This window comes from Gossypium arboreum, chromosome 8, assembly GCF_025698485.1.
Source record: "Gossypium arboreum isolate Shixiya-1 chromosome 8, ASM2569848v2, whole genome shotgun sequence".
NCBI classification, from domain to species: Eukaryota; Viridiplantae; Streptophyta; class Magnoliopsida; order Malvales; family Malvaceae; genus Gossypium; species Gossypium arboreum.
The window spans coordinates 40,326,470-40,345,603 of record NC_069077.1 but is presented as its reverse complement, the minus strand read 5'-3'; the positions used below and the strand labels follow the sequence as shown (position 1 = coordinate 40,345,603).

The window sequence follows — 19,134 nt, the reverse complement described above, 5'->3', positions numbered from 1 at the left end:
TGAATTGTGGGTTGTAAACTTTAAGCCATGTGAAAATGGCCTATGTGGTCGTCGAGTGGGATGCTAGAACCTATAGCCACGAGTCTTAGAAACTTTAATTTTGATAAGGTGGCCATAAATTGTGTCATGTATGATGGATGATTAGTAAGGCCAAGGAAAGATTCATGAAATTGGCATAGTTCATCGCGAAGAATATTGCGGACAGCAGCAGTGAGATGATATTGAAAAATCACTAAAAATAGTAGAAGTAGAATTAAATAGTGAATAAATTATGAAATTGAACCTTGATAAATCTATTTTATATGGATGAAATGAAACGACCATATGAGCAGTATCTTGAGAGATATTAGAGTTCTCGTGAGACAGGGGCAGAACGGTTTCGGGTCCCCGTCGCGACTTTGAAAATTTACTATAAATTATACAGAAAGAATTAAAAGTCATGCCTTATATGTGAATATTCCATTTTGAGTCTAGTTTCTTTAAAACAAACGGCACCAGTATTAAAGCCCTGTACAGAGAGATATTCAAGTTGTAACGCGCGAAGGTCAGTGTAGTCGACCCCTGTAACATGGGTGACTTTAACTAATAAGCCGACCAAAAATTCTAGAAATAAATCCAGGATGGATATATGAGTCTAGTTTCAGGAAAATTTACTGAGGAACTGATTTTCGAGTTTCGAACTCGAGATATGATTTTTAAGGTGACAAGGACGCAGCTTAGCTAGCCCGCTCGAATCGAAATCAATTATTGTCAAGAGAGAAATAAGGAAGTAAGCCGGTAACACCACGTGATTAAAGCCGGTGACGGTCACGGGTTTGGGGTGTTACATTTTATTGGTATCGAGCTATGGTTTAGTCGGTTCTAGGACTACCATAGAGCGTGTGAGTCTAGCTATACATGCCAAATTGTTAGTGCTTAATAATGTGATGACTTCGACGGTTGAAATTTTTGTTTTGATTAGCAATGGAAACCGGATAGAGAGACCCTTAGCGGATGACGTTGAAAGTGTAGCGGTTGCTCCGCGCAAGGGACACCGCCTGTTGAGCCTCACCATCCGTGAATAATCAAAATGAAGGGTGAAACAAGCCTTCTTCACCATGATGAATGAGTGGGTCGCATAATATGCCCGAACCAACCCTACTGTCCAACCATTCCGAATTTAAATACTCTACCCCAAGAGCCCGTAATGCCTTCGCCATCGATCCCGTGAGGCTAAGTAAACCACCGTGGACTGATTAGGAAGCGCGGGCTGAGGAGTTCAAGGCCATAGTTCTTGATGATGTCGAAAAGGCCGAAGTTCGCTCGATAACACCATTCGAGTGTTAGATGAACTATCATGCACACCGATGAATGTCTTAAGTGTGCTATATCCTTGTTGCGTAGACTCACTTACTATTGGTGGAGGACTTTAATTTCCATAGTCCCAAATGAACGAGTTACTTGGGATTTCTTTCAATCTGAATTTCAAAGAAATACATTAGTCAACTGTTCATCGATCGAAGCGTAAGGAGTTCTTGGAACTCAAGCAAGGCCGGATGATCAGATCTCAATACTGAACATGAGTTCGTAAGACTTAGTCAGATGCCCGGAGTGTGTGGGTGATGAGGTTGCTATGTGCAAAAGATTTGAAGAAGGATTGAATGAAGAGTTAAAGTTACTAGTGGGAATTTTGGAGATAAAGGAGTTCGTGACACTAGTCGAACGAGCCTGCAAGGCAGAAGAACTTGGAAAGGAAAAGAAGAAGGCTGAATTTGAAGCAAGAGATTATCGTAAAAGATCGGCAAGTAAAGCTCCGTTCTTGGTGGTAAAGAAGTTCACGGAGGACACTAATAAGACAAGGGCGACTGCGGGAATTTCCATCAGAGCCCGACCATTGGCGGACTCCCGAACTACTTCGGTAGCTAGTGTGGGCAATAATCGTCAAGAGAGACTTGAATGCCCCCAATGTGGGAGACGACACCTAGGTGAATGTTGGGGTAAGTCTGTTAGTAGGGCCTGTTATGGATGCGGTTCGAAGGACCACTTTATTAGAGATTGCACGGAGCTAGACGAGAAGAATATGATGCAAGGTGCAAGACCTAGTGGAACAATGGCTAGAGGTAGGCCCCCGAGAATTTCTGGAGGTAGGGGTGGCAATCGAGAGGAGCCTCGACACTACTGTTCGATCCGAGGCCCGCGGCCTGCTAGAGCATATGCCATCCGTGCATGAGAGGAGGCATCCTCCCCGACGTCATCATTGGTACTTTTGCTCTCTTTGATACTAGTGTGATTGCATTGATTGACCCGCTCTACTCATTCATATGTATGTGTTTGAAAGTAAAGAGATGGAAAAGAAACTCGAATCGGTACCCGGTGGTTTGTGAGTATTCGGATGTTTTTCCGAGGAGTTACCGGATTGCCACCGGTTCGAGAAGTGGAATTCGCATCGGTTGTACCGGCTACTACGCCGATCTCAATAGCCTCAGATCATATGGCATTAACGGAGTTAAAGGAATTGAAGGTTCAATTGCAAGAATTGACGGATAGAGGTTTCGTCGACCGAAGTTTTTCTCCATGGGCGCACTCAAGATTGTTTGTGAAAAAGAAGGACGGAACCATGAGGTTGTGCATCAACTATCGTCAACTCAATAAAGTGACGATAAAGAATAAATATCTGTTGCCACGAATTGACGATTTGTTTTATCAATTAAAGGGAGCCTCAGTGTTTTCAAAGATAGATTTGCGATTGGGGTACTATCAGTTGAGGGTCCGAGAATCGGACATACCTAAAACCGATTTTAGAAAGAGGTACGGTTACTACAAATTCTTGGTGATGCCGTTTGGGCTCACTAATGCCCTCGGTGTTTATGGATTTAATGAATAGAATTTTCGTGCCATACTTGGATCGGTTCAGTAGTTGTATTTATCGATGACATTTTGGTCTATTTGAGAGATGAAATCGAACATGTTGAACACCGAGGCTAGTGTTGCAAATCTTACGAGATAAGCGATTATACGCAAAGTTCAAGAATGTGAATTTTGGTTGAAAGAGGTTAGCTTTTTGGGGCACGTGGTGTCCGTGACGGTGTCGTGGTGGACCGAACAAAATTTCTACCATAGTCGATTGGAAACCACCAAGGAATGTTACCGAAGTTAGGAGCTTTTGGGGCTTGCGGATACTATCGACGATTTGTGAAAGGTTTTTCGGTGATAGCTGCACCGATGACAAAACTACTTCAAAAGATGTTAAGTTCGAGTGGTCGAACATTTGTCAAGAAAGTTTCGATCGACTAAAGACCTGCTTAACCGAGGCCCCCAGATTAGTACAAATGAGTCCCAGAAAGAGTTTGTCATATACAATGACGCATCCTTGCTTGGGTTAGGTTGTGTGTTGATGCAAGAAGGTCGAGTTGTGGCTTACGCGTCGAGACAACTAAAGCCGCATGAGAGAAACTATCCCACCCATGACCTTGAACTAGCGACCATAGTGTTCGCCTTGAAGATATGGCGGCATTACTTGTTTGGGGAAAGGTGTCACATTTATTCGGACCACAAGAGTCTAAAATATTTGATGACTCGTAGAGATTTAAACTCGTGACAAAGACGTTGGCTTGAGTTGTTGAAAGACTATGAACTCATCATTGATTATCACGGGAAAGGCCAACGTGGTGGCCGATGCCTTAAGTCGCAAGGCACTGTTTGCTTTGAGAGTGATGGATGCTCATCTATCTGTTTCACCCGATGAGGTGCTAGTAGTCGAATTAGAGACCAAATCGTTATTGATTCATCAAGTACTCGAATCTCGAAGGTCGACGCCGAATTGGTCGCTAAGCGAGCCGAATGTGTTTCAATGAGGAATCGAAATTTCGATTGACGACCATGATTGCTTGACGCTCAAGGGTCGATTATGTATTCCAAGGAATTCGGAACTTGTTTCGATGATTTTGAACGAGGCTCACAGTAGTCGAATGTCAATCCACCCGGGTAGTACTAAAATGTACAATGACCTGAAACGTTGGTTTTGGTGGCATGGTATGAAACGAGACATCTCTGACTTTGTTTTGAGATGTTTAATATGTCAACAAGTGAAAGCGGAGCATCAAGTGCCATCGGGATTACTTCAGCCGATCACGATACCCGAGTGGAAATGAGATCGAGTCACCATGGACTTTGTATCCGGACTGCCTTTGTCGCAAGTAAGAAGGATACGATCCGGTCATTGTTGATAGATCGACCAAGTCCGCTCATTTTATTCCTGTCGCACGGATTTTTCGCTGATAAATTGGCGTAATTATACGCCTCCCAAATTATTCGATTGCATGGGGTGCCTATTTCTATCGTGGTTGGATAGAGACCCAAGATTTACATCGCGATTTTGGAAGAAATTGCAAGAGGCCTTGGGTACCAAGTGCATTTTAGCACCGCCACCCCCAAACCGATGGTCAATCCGAACGGATAATTCAAATACTCGAGGATATGTTGAGGTGTTGCATCCTTGTTTAGTGGTGCATGGGAACAGTATTTACCTTTGGTTGAATTCACTTACAACAATAGCTTTCAATCAAGTATCAAGATGGCGCCTTACGAGGCTTTATACGGTCGTAAATGCCGCACCCATTATTCGGATCAACTTAGTGAAGGAAAAATCTTCGGTTGATTTGGTTAAGGATGCCGAGCAAAAGTTCGAGTAATTCGTGAAAGTTTGAAAGTCGCCGGATCGCCAAAAGTCGATGCGGATTTGAAAAGAAAAGATATTGAATATCGTGTTGGATACAAGGTATTTCTCAAAGTCTCACCCGAAGAAAGTGCTTAGATTTGGCCGTAAGGGCAAATTGAGTCCGAGGTTCATCGATCCGTATGAAGTATCTCGAACGAGTTGGGCCAAGAGCGCATCGATTAATTTTACCCCGAGCTCGAAAAGATTCACAACGTTTTCCATGTTTCGATGCTTCGACGATATAAGTCGATCCATCGCACGTAATCGCCTGCCCGAGATTGAGATTCACCTAATTTGAGCTATGAAGAGGAACCGTTCGCATTATGATGCGTGAAGTAAAAGAGTTGCTAATAAGAAAATCCCGTTAGTGAAGGTGTTGTGGCATAAACACGAATTGAAGAAGCCACTTGGGAACTTGAGGACTCTATGAAAGAGCGATACCCGAGCCTATTTACTCAGTAAGATTTTCGGGACGAAAATTTCTTAAGTGGGGAGAGTTGTAACAGCCCAAAATTGACCCTAGACGGATGTGGTTTGGGACCACAAAACCAAGGCATAAAAATAATTTAAAATTTATTGTGATGCCTATGATATGTGTTAAATTGTGTGTGACATTTTGATGATTTGATTTAGTGTTATAAAGGTGAATTTCACTAGAAAGGACTTGTGTGAGAAAACTTAGAAATGAGATAGGCAAATGTTGAAGTGGCCTATTGATGCATACTAGGAAATGTTGTCCTTGCATGTCAAATTTCCCAAATTTGACTATAGTGGCCGCCAAGGTGGGTATGATGGGTAAGGAAAACATGTTTCCAACATGTTTGGTTAGTGAGTTATGTATGAAGGAATATAATAAAATTAGCATTAAAAAATGAACAAAAAAAAAAGAAAGATGAGCATGGATGCCCCTTGTTGCCGTGAGTAGAGGAAAAGAAAGGAGAAATTTTGTTCATCCATTTTCACTTCTTGGCCGAATATACTAAGGAAAAGGGGAGGATTTTTGCTTCATGCTTGGTTTAGAAGAGAACTAGAAGGAGATTTGGCTATACTTGCATCAATATTAAGGTATGTTTGAGGTGGTGTCATGAGATTCTTGCTTGTTTTGGTTGCTTACTTGATGTGCATGTTAGCCATGGTTCAAATCCTTGTTATGCCATGAAAATGGTATTTAGCCAAGGTTGATATTGTGTTGAAACTATTGCATGCTAAATGTGAAGCTTGCTATTGATGCATGTAATGATGGATTAACTCTCGTTGAAATTTCTTTTAGTATTCTTGAGTAGGGCATTGAGTCCTTTGTTTAACCATGACAAAAAATTTAAAAGGGCATGGTGTGTGAGGTATTCGCCATGGTATGCTCATGAGCATGGTTTATGCTTCTTGCATGATATTAAAATTTGTGTTTTGAATGGTTATGGACACCTTAAAGTTCGGCCTTGCACCTATGTGTGGATATATGTTTGCACATGATGTTTTGGTTATGAAGTAAATGATAAATGTGTTTGCTTAAAAAATAAATTGTTGGAGAATGTTTGTAAAATTTCAAGTATATTCGGCCATTGGGTGAGTATGTAAGTGATGTTGAATCAAGTTTTTGGTGCATATTTGGTGATGTGTATAATCGACCAAATGGGTGATTAGTAAAAAAAAAATGGTTGCCGAATATACAAGCATACATATGCATGTGTAGTTGAATTATGAATGTTTAGCAAGATGGTTAAACTAGTTGATTTATTGATTAAGCTCAAGGAGTTAAAGAAGGAGAATCAAGCAAGGGAAAGATGAAGGTCATCGAGTAGCCGACTTGGACTGTTTTACCCAACATAAGGTAAGTCATTAAGCATATATTTGGTGTTGATGTAAATGACCATAATATATACTCAATTGTGTTTAAATGAGTTGATGTGTAAATGGAAATGTATGTGTATGGAATGATGCCATTGTTGAATGTATAAAGGCAGCAAAATGCATAAGGTATTGGTCTCGGCACTAAGTGTGCGGGTATAAATGGACACGGTGACAAGATTGGCACTAAGTCTGCGGGTTTTAAAATTGTACAAGACTAAGTGTGCGAGTTTGATTATATAGCACTAAGTGTGCGAGCTGAAAATTATATAGCACTAAGTGTGCGAGCTGAAAATATATAGCACTAAGTGTGCGGATTCACTATATGCTCTTGTATTACAATTGGCACCGAGTGTGCGACATTATCGAGTTAATCCCGGACATGGATCGGTAAGTACCTTGAGCTCATGACGAATAGGCAATACGCTCATGCTCGGGTTGAGCTTGGTAAGCTTGAAATCTATGTGATGATTGCAATTGTATGATTGTGGTGCGAATGAGTTGGTGTGTAAAATGCCTCAAATATCTTATTGTATAAAATATGAAATGTGGATGTATGACTTGGTATGAGATTGAACCGAAAGGTCCGAGGAATTATGGTATAGTTTCGATATGGATGAAGTACCTAGCCTCGCTTATTGTTTGATGTTGCGAAAATTTTATTAATGGATGGTTGATGAATGCTTATGACTTCATCGAGTTATAAACTCACTCGGTGTTTTCTTGTCACCCATTTTAGGTCTCTTGGACTCTTATTGTTGCGTTTCGAACCGTCGTTGAAGTCATCACACCGGCTGGAAACCTTTTGGTATTGTCTTCGTAGTTGAACTAGGAGAACATTTGGCATGTATAGGCTATTATGTTTTGTTGAATTGTGGGTTGTAAACTTTAAGCCATGTGAAAATGGCCTATGTGGTCGCCGAGTGGGATGCTAGAACCTATAGCCACGAGTCTTAGAAACTTTAATTTTGATAAGGTGGCCATAAATTGTGTCATGTATGATGGATGATTAGTAAGGCCAAGGAAAGATTCATGAAATTGGCATAGTTCATCGCAGAATCGCTATTGACGGACAGCGGCAGTGAGATGATATTGAAAAATCACTAAAATAGTAGAAGTAGAATTAAATAGTGAATAAATTATGAAATTGAACCTTGATGAATCTATTTTTATATGGATGAAACGAAACGACCATATGAGCAGATATCTTGAGAGATATTAGAGTTCTCGTGAGACAGGCCAGAACGGTTTCGGGTCCCCTGTCGCGACTTTGAAAATTTACTATAAATTATACAGAAAGAATTAGAAGTCATGCCTTATATGTGAAGATTCCATTTTGAGTCTAGTTTCTTTAGAAACAAACGGCACCAGTATTAAAGCCCTGTACAGAGAGATATTCAATTTGTAACGCGCGAAGGTCAGTGTAGTCGACCCCTGTAACATGGGTGACTTTAACTAATAAGCCGACCAAAAATTCTAGAAATAAATCCAGGGATGGATATATGAGTCTAGTTTCAGGGAAAATTTACGGAACTGATTTTCAAGTTCTGGAACTCGAGATATGATTTTTAAGGTGACAGTGACGCAGCTTAGCTAGCCCGCTCGAACCAAATCAATTATTGTCAAGAGAGAAATAAGGGGAGTAAGCCCGGTAACACCACGTGATCAAAGCCGGTGACGGTCACGGGTTTGGGGTGTTACAATAGACACAGGCTATATTCTCATACTGGTTAGGTGGTTGAGCTGCAAAACTGTTAGACCCATTAGTGGTAAGATTCTTTAACATTGAAGATATCGAAGATACCTAGGATGCAAGTGAAGTGAGAGCGTCCACTTCATGGATTCCAGCAGCTCGTCTTCCTGACGTTGCTCGATTGGTTGGCCACTGATCATTGTTACTGGTGATCCTCTCGATGATTTCATAAGCCTCATTGTAAGACTTAGATAAGATAGCACCATTAGCAGAAGCATCTACTACCATCCTTGTGTGAGCGTTGAGACCATTGTAAAATGTCTCAAGTTGGATGCAATGCGAAATTTCGTGATGAGGGTACTTTCTTAATGACTCTTTGAATCTTTCCCATGCCTCATACAAGGACTCATCATCCATTTGTTGGAAAGCAGTAATCTCATTTCTCAGCTTAGCAATCTTGCTAGGCGGGAAATACTTTACAAGAAATCTCTCTGCTAACTCTTGCCATGTAGAAATTGAGTTCAGTTGCAGTGAGTTTAACCAGGCTCGAGCTCTGTCCCTCAGTAAGTACGGGAACAGTTTTAATTGTAATGCATCTTCAGCTACTCCATCTAGCTTGAAAGAGTCGCTCACCTCCATAAATAGTCTTAAATGAAGATGAGGATCTTGATGAGGCATTCCACCGAATCGCCCATCGTTCAAGCATCGGAACATGACCGCTTCAGCTCAAATTGTTGTTCCTCGATCTCAGGTCGTCTAATACCTGGATTAAGGTAATTAAAAACTAGCACGACATATTGTCGTAAAGCTCTATCCCTATCATCAGCAATAAGGATAGGATTTTGAGCAAGGTTTGCTCCATTTCCTTTATTGATATTCTCGAAATTCATCTCTTCGGTCCTTCTCTCGTTCGCTTGTCTTCTTCGTTAGCGAAAGGTTCGTTCTATTTCAGGGTCCACTAGGAGTAAGTCGATAATTCGGTCAATACTCATAAACACCTGAAATAATCAAAGAAGAATTAATTAAGTAAGTAAAATTGAACAGGAAAATAAAAGAACCAAAATGTAAAAATAAATTCACAGATAATGTTTTTTTTTAAACAGTCGCCGGCAACGGCGCCAAAAACTTGGAACGGTGGAAATGTGCAAGTGTACACAATCGTAACAAGTAATAAAGTGACAAGTAAATGTCAAGTTATCGTACCCACAGGGACTGTAAAAAGCAATATTTCTGAAATAAATTAAAACACTTTAGTGAGGTAAAAATGATTTTGGTTTAAAAAGAGTGATTTATAAACTAAGATTTTAAAACTAAGCAAACAATTTAAATAAAACAAAAGAGTTCTAGTGCACGATTTCAACTAAGATTTAATCAAGATGATATAATTGTGTTGGATTAATTATACCTGTTTAACTTAGAAATATTAACTTCGTGCTTATGCTGTTATGAATAAATTCACGGCAACCCAGTAATTTGCTAACTTATGAACATATTTACTAATTAAAAATTCCATTTATCTGTTGAACATATCCCTATGCCAATTCAACCGACTAAACAGATTTAATAAAGTAAACATGCTATCGCACATACATACTTCTTGAATTAAATTATCTATCGCATATTCCTATGTCGATTCAACTGATTAATTCAACTTAATAAACATGTAAAAGATTATGTGAAGTAACAAAGTAGCCATACCTTGAAACAATTTAATCACAACAATCTTGCAAGTTATGCAAGGCATATGTATCGCCAAATACAATGCTAATTTAATTTTCAGTTACCTTAGAAGAATGAAACATGCACTGATTAAGTACTGAGTCCATTAATTGCAATTTCAATCCATTTAAACAATTAATTCTTTAGTTATCTAAACAATTATAATGCCAGATAACCTAAGCATGATTTTACTTAATCAAGCATTTCACTGAGGCCTATAACAACATAAACACTAATTTAATAATTCAAGTAGGAAAAATATAATAAACCCAACACGAATTAAATTCAAGCTAAATTGATTAAAATAACCATTTCAACAACAATATTTTTCATAGATATGTTCATCATAAAAACAACAGAAATTAAAAAGAAAGGGAACAGAAAGCAAATCCAGTGTTTCTCTGCAGCTTGACTGTTGCTCCGTTCTTAGTCTCTGTTGTCTTCGCTGAGCAAGGCTTCTATGAATTCTTGATTGCCGCCCAAGATGGCTGAAGAACACCTCTTTCTTAAGAGAGGAAGTCGGCACAAGAGGAAGGGAAAATGGGATGGAAAAATGGAGAGGAAACGTTGAGAAAAGTGAAGAGAGGATGAGAGAATGTTGTGGAATAAGGGATGTTGAGGGATGCTTTGAAATGGGAAGCATAGGGTGGCTTTTATAGCTGAAGAGGGCTGGTAAAAATAGCAAATTCAGTAGCCAAGAGAGCCCTCCCATGGCCGGCCACACACATGGGAATGTTGAAGCTTTCAACCTTACTAAAAATAGGTTCGGGCAAATCTACAAAGCCTAGAATAAAGGTAGGGTTTGAACTTAATTTGGAGGTTTTTCAAGGTCCTTTTTGCAAGCATATTTTATCAGCTAATTTTCTGATTTGGGTCAGCCAATGGACGGTTTTGGTCAGCCCAATTAGTGGCTGGTTCGGTTCACTTCATTCGGTTCAACCAGTGCGGTTCACTAGGCTCTTTCTTCATAATTAATTAAAATAAATTCATTTAACCTAAATTAAATAGGAAATAAATTAAAATTAATTTAATTATGAATTAATACACATTTCTGGACCATCTTGGGCTGGAAATTAATTGGCCTTGATACTTAATTGCTCTCGGTTTTGTTCTTCTCGCAGTGTTCACCGGGCCCTTTTTCTCCAATTGTGTAATTCTATAAAAAATAACCAAATTTAATCAAAATTAACTATAAAATTAATTAAAATTCATAATGTTCATATTTTTAACATAATTTAATTATTTTTTGACAAGAATTTAACCGAATTTGCATGAATTTAAGTAGAATTGGGTATGAAAAAGTATATAAATTTTTGTGTTCCCAGCTCTCGATCATCTTCATGCTAAGTATGCTTGAGATGCCTTGTGGAGACATCTGGACGATGAGGGTGAGGGATGATTCTTGGGCCGCGGTGTTGAGGAGCCCGAAGTGTCACGTCAGTCGAGTCATTTAGGGGCTAATGGAGATGACCCCCTTCCGATGCCACTACGTCTGGTGTTAAATCACGTGGGCTATGAAATAGGCAAGGTCGATGACGTGCCCTTGGAACATGCACCATAAGAAGTAGACGTCATGGGTGTTGATGACGCTGGTGCTCTCTCGCCTCCCTGTAATCGCGTGAGCTAAAATAGCGTGTAAGTACCTCAAGGATGGTAGGAGAACTGATGCCTTGGAGTGGCTAGGATTGTACGAGGCCGTGCTAGGGGCCAAAGTGTGCCAGCACTTCGAGAGAGAGAAATGTATGTGGCAACTGAGAGCATGTAGTTCATTCTCCTCCCTAAACTCCTTCGTAAATAGGCCTAGTGCAGCACCAAACACTGGGACGCTTAGCTGGTGAATTAATCCACCAAGGTGAAACTGGACCGTGCCAGGATCATCGTACCTTGTCATTATGGTCTGGAGATGGAATGTTGAGTAGAGTTCCATCGTGAGCTCGAGGTATGCTGGCTCGATAATCCCGAAGAATAGCTCCCATGGGTCGGTGGTTAAGAGAGCTCGAATCACATCAGCCATCTAGACTTATTCTACGGTAGGCCAGTCGATGTAGCGGCCCGCTGCTAAAGGTCAGACCTGAAGTATTTGGAAGAGCTCTTCTTGGGGCCCTCATGGAAACTGTAGAAAAGGGTAACGAATTTTCAGGGTTGGACCCGCGGAGGATAACGCTCCCTTCCTCTTCTTCGAGGCTGGTATGGCAGTTTTCTTTCCTCTTGAAGATGATATTGAAGGCCTGTGATATAAAGAATAATAATAGGTAAACATATTCGAAGGGGAAATAAACTATTTCAGCCAAAACTACTAATATGAAGCAAACTCAACCACAATAATCATGAGAACGAGAATAGAAATGTAATGGGTATAAGGTTTTCCTCGTCTCAATTGAACATAAACTGGATGGTAACTAACCTACGAATGCAATTTAAATGATAGACATTAGCATGATAGTAGCATGAAAATAAGCATAGTAATGGCATGGATATGAGGTGTGTCTAACAACTTGATTTAATTTGAAATGTATAATAAAGAACCTATAAATGCAAACTAAATTATAAAGTAGTGAACAAAAATGAAAACTAGTTTAAAAGTAATGGAGATTATTGTAATAATAAGCATTAATAATGAGTAAAATAAAAGTGAAAGGAGTAAACAAACGCTAAGGGAGAGGGATTGAGCTTTAAAAACGAAGTTTGATGGCGGTGCACGGGCGTGGCAGGGGGCTGTGTGGAGTTGCAACGGCTAGGGTTAGGGTTTTTGAATGGAGAAGACAATGAATAGTGCAACCTATTTATAGATTTTGGGACACACAGCCATGGGGCACGCCCGTGTTCCCCAATTTCAGCCCGTGTGTTTCGTGTTTTTCCTATTTTGGCGCATTTAAAATTTGACACACGCCCGTGTGCCTCAGGTGTGTTGGTTCACACGACCGTGTAGCACGACCGTGTCTAGCTTCATTCGCTTCTCCCATGCCCGTGTACATTTGACAGGTTCGACCACGGGTGTTCGACACGAGCGTGTCGCACGCCCGTGCTATTTTGGTAGGCTCGACCATGGCCATGTCGTATGGCCGTGGCGTTTTATCATTGCCTGTGTTGGGGAAATCTTTTGCCCTGTTTTCACATGGCCTTAAGCACGCCCATGTGATTGGCCGTGTCTTTGTGGAAACACCTGTATTCAAGATTTCTATTAGTACGTTAGGAGTTAAATATCAGAATTTAAAGAAATTAATAATGTTAGTGCTCGGGTTGCCTCCCGAGAAGCGCTTATTTATAGTCTAAGCTCGACTTACCTCTCTAGTGAATGGTCAGAGTGGTTTGAAGAATTTATATTCCTCATTCCTGCTATCAAAATAGGGTTTTAATCGGGTGTTGTTTACCTTAAAAGTGCCGAACTTGGGGTGACTCACCTCTAGCATACCGAATGGAAAAATACTGAGTACCGTAAGAGAGGTTTCCTCATTTGGTGTGGTAGTGATAATGTAAGGATCAATGGCATCTAGTAAGACTGTATCACTGACCTGAAATTGATTAGGAGAGGTATCGGGCTTGTTTTTGCGTAGGTTCAGTTTATCATGTGTTCTCGGTTTGTGTTCTCGCCATTCGTCTAGCTCCTCTATCTGTAGTTATCGTTCTTCATGGACGTCTTTGTTCTCTTCATGATAGTAGTGTACTATTTTTTTTGTCTTTGTTTGAGGAAGTTCCTTCAAGGATGATTGAATATTAGTTTTATCATCGATAGTTTTTATAGCATTATCTTGAGTCTTAGAGGTTTTGACTGAGTCGTGTGCTTGGAGTGTTACTGCATCGTCACCTGCACAAAGTGTTAGCTCTCCTGTGCCTGCATTAATAATGGTTCTGGTAGCTACTAAAACTGGTCGTCTTAAAATTAAAGGTACCTCGTTATCCTCATCTATGTCTAAGACAACGAAGTCTACTGGGTAAATAAATTTATCAATCTTAACGAGAACATCTTCAATAATACCTTTAGGAAATCTAACTGTTTTGTCAGCTAATTGTATGCTCATCCTAGTCTGTTTAGGTTTACCGAGACCTAGTCATTTAAACATTTTATATGGCATAACATTTATACTTGCCCCTAGATCAGCTAAAGCATTATTCACAGATAGACTACAAATTAAGCAAGGAATTGTAAAACTCCCTGGATCTTTCAATTTGTTAGGTAGCTCATTCTTTAGAATAGCTGAGCAGACTGCATTGAGTTCCACATGTGATGTAGTGTCTAATTTCCTTTTATTGCTCAGAAGTTCCTTTAAGAATTTTGCTGATTGGGCATCTACGAAAAAACTTCAATAAAGGGTAAGTTAATATGTAATTTCTTTAAGAGTTTGACAAACTTATTGAATTGTTCTTCTGTTCTATCTTTCGTCATAGCTTTAGGATATGGCACACGAGGTTCATGATTTGTACTTACCTGTTTGGGATCGTTATTGTTTACCTCTTCTCGTCCTTTGTTCATCGCATTGTCTTGCTGTAATTCTGGCTCAGGTGTAATGAATTCTACCTTATCTTGATTGCTAATTGCATTGAGGTGTTCCCTAAGATTAGGTTCAGTATTACTTGGTAGGCTACCTTGTGGTCGTTCGGAGATTAGTTTGGACAGCTAACCTATCTGAGTTTCAAGTCCTTAGATCGATGCTTGTTGATTCTTAAGTGCTGTCTCGGTATTTTGGAAACGGGTTTTTGACATCGAGATGAATTTAGAAAGCATGTCTTCAAGGTTCAGTTTCTCCTCTTGTTGATAAGGTGGCTGTTGAACACCTTGAGGATTTTGTGGCTTTTGATTCCCTTGACCACCAGGAGAAATTTGGGTGGTTCCTCTAACCTGCATTATAAGTATTACTGTATGAGTTATTTTGAGATCTAAAGTTATTGTTACCCATATAGTTGACTTGTTCTTTTTCGGTTGTGGGATTGAAGGATTGATATTCTGTATGTACACCTCCGCCACTTGAGTCACACATCATTACTAGATGTACCTACGTAGAACCAATTAAACAGTCAATCTTTTTATTGAAAAGTTCTACCTGATTAGAGAGCATGGTGACTGAATCGATGTTATAGACGCCGGCTGTTTTCGTTGGCTTTGTCCTCATAACTTGCCACTGATAGTTGTTCAGTGACATCTCCTCTATGAATTCATAGGCATCTTCCGATGTTTTATTGTTGATGGTTCCACCAGCAGCTATGTCAATCATTTTTCTTGTCGAGGGATTCACACCATTGTAGAACGTTTGAACTTGCAGCCAAAGCGGTAACCCATGGTAAAGGCACCTTCTCAGTAAGTCCTTGTATCTCTCCCATGCATTGTAAAGTGTTTCTAAATCCATCTGCATAAAAGAAGAGATATCATTACGCAATTTAGCCGTTTTAGCCGGCGGAAAATATTTTAGTAAAAACTTCTTGGTCATTTGTTCCCAAGTAGTGATAGACCCTCGTGGTAACGAGTTCAACCACTGTTTAGCTTTGTTTCTCAGTGAAAGGGAAATAACTAAAGACGAATGGCATCATCGGAAACGCCATTGATTTTGAATGTATCGTAAAATTCAAGAAAAATCGCCAAGTGCGTGTTGGGATCCTCATCCTGCAAACCATCAAACTGAACAAACTGCTGTATCATCTGAATTGTGTTAGGTTTTAGTTCAAAATTATTCGCAGCAATAATAGGTCTAACTATACTAGACTCAGTTCCTGTTAAAGAAGGTTTAGCATAATCATACATAGTACGTGGTGCAAGATTTTGATTAGCTGCAATTGCAGGAGGTAGCTGATCAGCTGGATTTTCGGCCATCTCTTCGGTTGTGGTTTGAGTATCGTCTTCTCGCTCATTCTCCGTGTATCGTAAACTACGCCTTATTTCTCTTTGATTTTTTCGAATTGTACGATTGATTTCTACGTAAAAAAGTAATGGTCCTGACGGGTTTTTTCTAGTCATAAACTATAAAAACCTGCCAAGAGAGAGAAAAAGTAAATTAATAAATAATAAATAAAATAAAATTGCAAGAAAAATAAATGGCTAAAGTAATAAAAATTTAGTGTTCCTAATATTTCAGTTCCCCGGCAACGGCGTCAAAAACTTGATCTCGTGATCTGTAACAAGTAATAAATATTTATAATGAAGATCAAACCTAGACTAACTATTATCATGACGAAAAGGCAAGCGCACCTATCGAACAATAGTATAGTAACGGCAAGATCGGGATATCATACCCAAGGGAACCAAAAGTACTAGTAATAACTATCTTTTTATTATCTAGCCTAAGAATAAAAGGGGTTTGTTTTAATTAACTAATTATTTAAACTAAGAACGCACAGAGAAAAGAATTGGGGAATTGCTTTTGTGAAAATCGATTGACTTGAGACAATACCTAAGGAAAAATCCACCTAGACTTTACTTGTTATTATGGCTCCGAATCGGACGATTTATTCGTTCAACTTGTTCCGTAGAGATCCCTAAGTTATGTTGTTATCCCTATTCAAGAATAATAATGTCTAATCCCTAGATTGAATAACCGAGACTTTTCTCTAATTAACACTCTAGGGTTGCATTAACTTGGTCTATGGATCACCTTATTAGGTTTCACCCTAATCCGGTAAAATCTTGTCACCCTATTTCTAGGCGCGCAATCAACTCCGCTTAATTATGGAAAATGTACTCTTAGACAGGGTCTATTCCTCCTCTGAATAAGAGCGTGTCTTGAATCAGTATCTTGGGATATCAAAACAAGAATTAAGAACAAATAATTAAGAACAAGTTAAATATTTATCGTACGATTCAGAAAATAATAACAAGATTCGTCTTAGGTTTCATTCCTCTTAGGTACTTAAGGGATTTAGTTCATAACTAAATAAGAAAACATCTCTGAAGAATAAAGAATACAAAACATAAAGAAAACCCAAAACTCCTGAAAGGGAATTGAGGAGAGATCTTCAGTCTTGATGATGAATCTGGCTTCTGAGATGGATCAATCGGCTTGCTTGGGGTAATTCCTTGCCCCTCTTCTCCGTCTCCCCTTCTCTCCTCCTCTAGTGTGTATTTATAGGCTTTGGAGTGCCTAGAAACCCTCCAAAGTGGCCTTTTCTGAACTGGACTTAACTTGGGCTCAGTAGGGACGCACCCGTGTGACACGGCCGTCTGACGTGATTGCCAGGCCGTGTTTGATCTGTTAAATTACACACGGTCGTGTGGGTCAATGGCTAGGCCGTGTAAATCACGAAAGCCTTGGTCGACACCCTCAAAAGACATGGGCATGTGAGCTGCCCGTGTGGCAAGGCTTCTGCCATGTCATCTTCTCGATTTGGTCCATTTGTCCCTTTTTGGCTCGTTTTTGGCTCCTTTTGACTCTTGGTGCTCTCCTCAGTACAAAACATGAAATTAAAGCATTAGAAGCATCAAATTCACCAATTCTAATGAGAAATCACCTATAAAATGCATTAAACATGGGGTAAAAATATGTATAATTTACGGTTTATCACCTAGACATGGTCTTACACTGACATCTCTATACGTACCGATGCCATGTCCCAGACATGGTCTTACACTGACATATCTCATAGCCGATGCATGTCCAAGACATGTGTTACATTGGCTTACATCTCGAGGCTGATGCATGTCCCCAACATGTCTTACACTAGCTCTCGTCTCAATGCTGATGCCATGTCCCAGACATGGTCTTACACTGACTCTCATGATGTGGCCGATGCATGTCTCATACATGTCTTACACTGGCACACAAATAACATGAATGTCATGGCATGAATATCCGATTTATTTCCTAAATTTCAAACGGGAGTTCTACTATCTCAATATTCATCATACATAATCATTTCCACAAACAAGCAATTTATGCTATATCAATTCAAACACATATACTAACAATGTAGTTGTATTATTTACATACAACTTACCTCAATATTCAAAATATGTCGACTATTTCGGCTTAGTCCGCTAGCTTTTCTTTTCCCCGGTCTAGGCCCAAATTTTATAATTCTTGATCTAAAACGATAAAAATTCACAAGTTTAAATCACTTTATCGATCTAGGTATTTAACAATTTATCATTTTGCCCTAGACTTCTACAAAATGACCATTTTACCCTTAGACCTAAAAATTGATTTTTATCGAATTTTCTTAATATCTAAGCCTAACCGACCATTTATTACTCCTATGACAACCCCAAATTCCCAATATTTCACAACATTACTATCTATTTTACAAATGTTACAAAATGGTCCTATTAGGGTTTTCATGAGAAGTCCTTTTACAAAAGTTGTTTATTTCACAACCACGATTCATTTTCTTCAATAAAATTTCCAAAAAAAATAATCACTCTCATGGTAAAGCCCTATACTTTCTACCATTTTGCAAAATAGTCCCCTTATTAGAAAGCTCGTGTTATAAGGGGTCCAAAAATACAAAAATCATCAAGAATAACCTTCTAAATGACTTACTTGCAAGAGATATTAATGGCTGATATTTAGAACTCTCTAAACCCCATTTTTTATGCTAAAAATCAGTGAAGAAGAAGAAATAAAAAGATAAAGCCTTTTTATTTTATTTTAATATTATTACTAGTCAAAATAGGTCACCAAAACATCACCTAATTTTGACTTCCTTGTCTCATGGCCGGCCAAGCACTATTCTAGGGTCTATTTGCCCTTTAAAGACCCCCAATTTATGATACATGGCAATTTAACACCCTTAGTTATTGAATTAAGACTTTTGTACTTTATGCGATTTAGTCCTTTTTTCGCAATTAGTCTCCCAAACGCTAAAATTTATTCACCAAAATTTTCATGCACTAATATAAACATGCGACTTAGTCCTTTTTTTGCTCGTGTAGTAGTTCGTATGCCTAAACATAGGTGTATGATCGTTGAGGCCGGCCATGGGCAATTTCATGGGCCAAAACCGTTTTGGGCTTATTGGGCCGAATTAGGCTGAGTGGGCCCTACGGACATGTGGGCCCTATTCCGGTAAATTACACGAAAGTGTGGGAAATATTGGGCCAGGCTGTGTAATCCACACGACCAAGGCCATTTCTGGGCTATGTGGGCAACACGGACGTGTGGGCCCACATGGGCCTACATTATGGGCCTTTAGCCCATTTTTACTGTTTGACAATTAAGGTTGCACGAGTCACCTGAGATGTCTATGAACCTACTTTTGG

General features: G+C 39.5%; 2 non-coding genes across 2 annotated transcripts; both read left to right on the top strand.

Moving 5' to 3' along the window:
* The first annotated feature begins 8,577 nt into the window (after positions 1-8,577).
* LOC128280162 (small nucleolar RNA R71) lies at positions 8,578-8,684 on the top strand. The gene has a single exon (XR_008270342.1). It is a non-coding gene; the product is annotated as a small nucleolar RNA R71 (small nucleolar RNA).
* A 6,537-nt stretch (positions 8,685-15,221) lies between these two features.
* On the top strand, positions 15,222-15,328 carry LOC128279804 (small nucleolar RNA R71). The gene has a single exon (XR_008269999.1). It is a non-coding gene; the product is annotated as a small nucleolar RNA R71 (small nucleolar RNA).
* Positions 15,329-19,134: the final 3,806 nt, after the last annotated feature.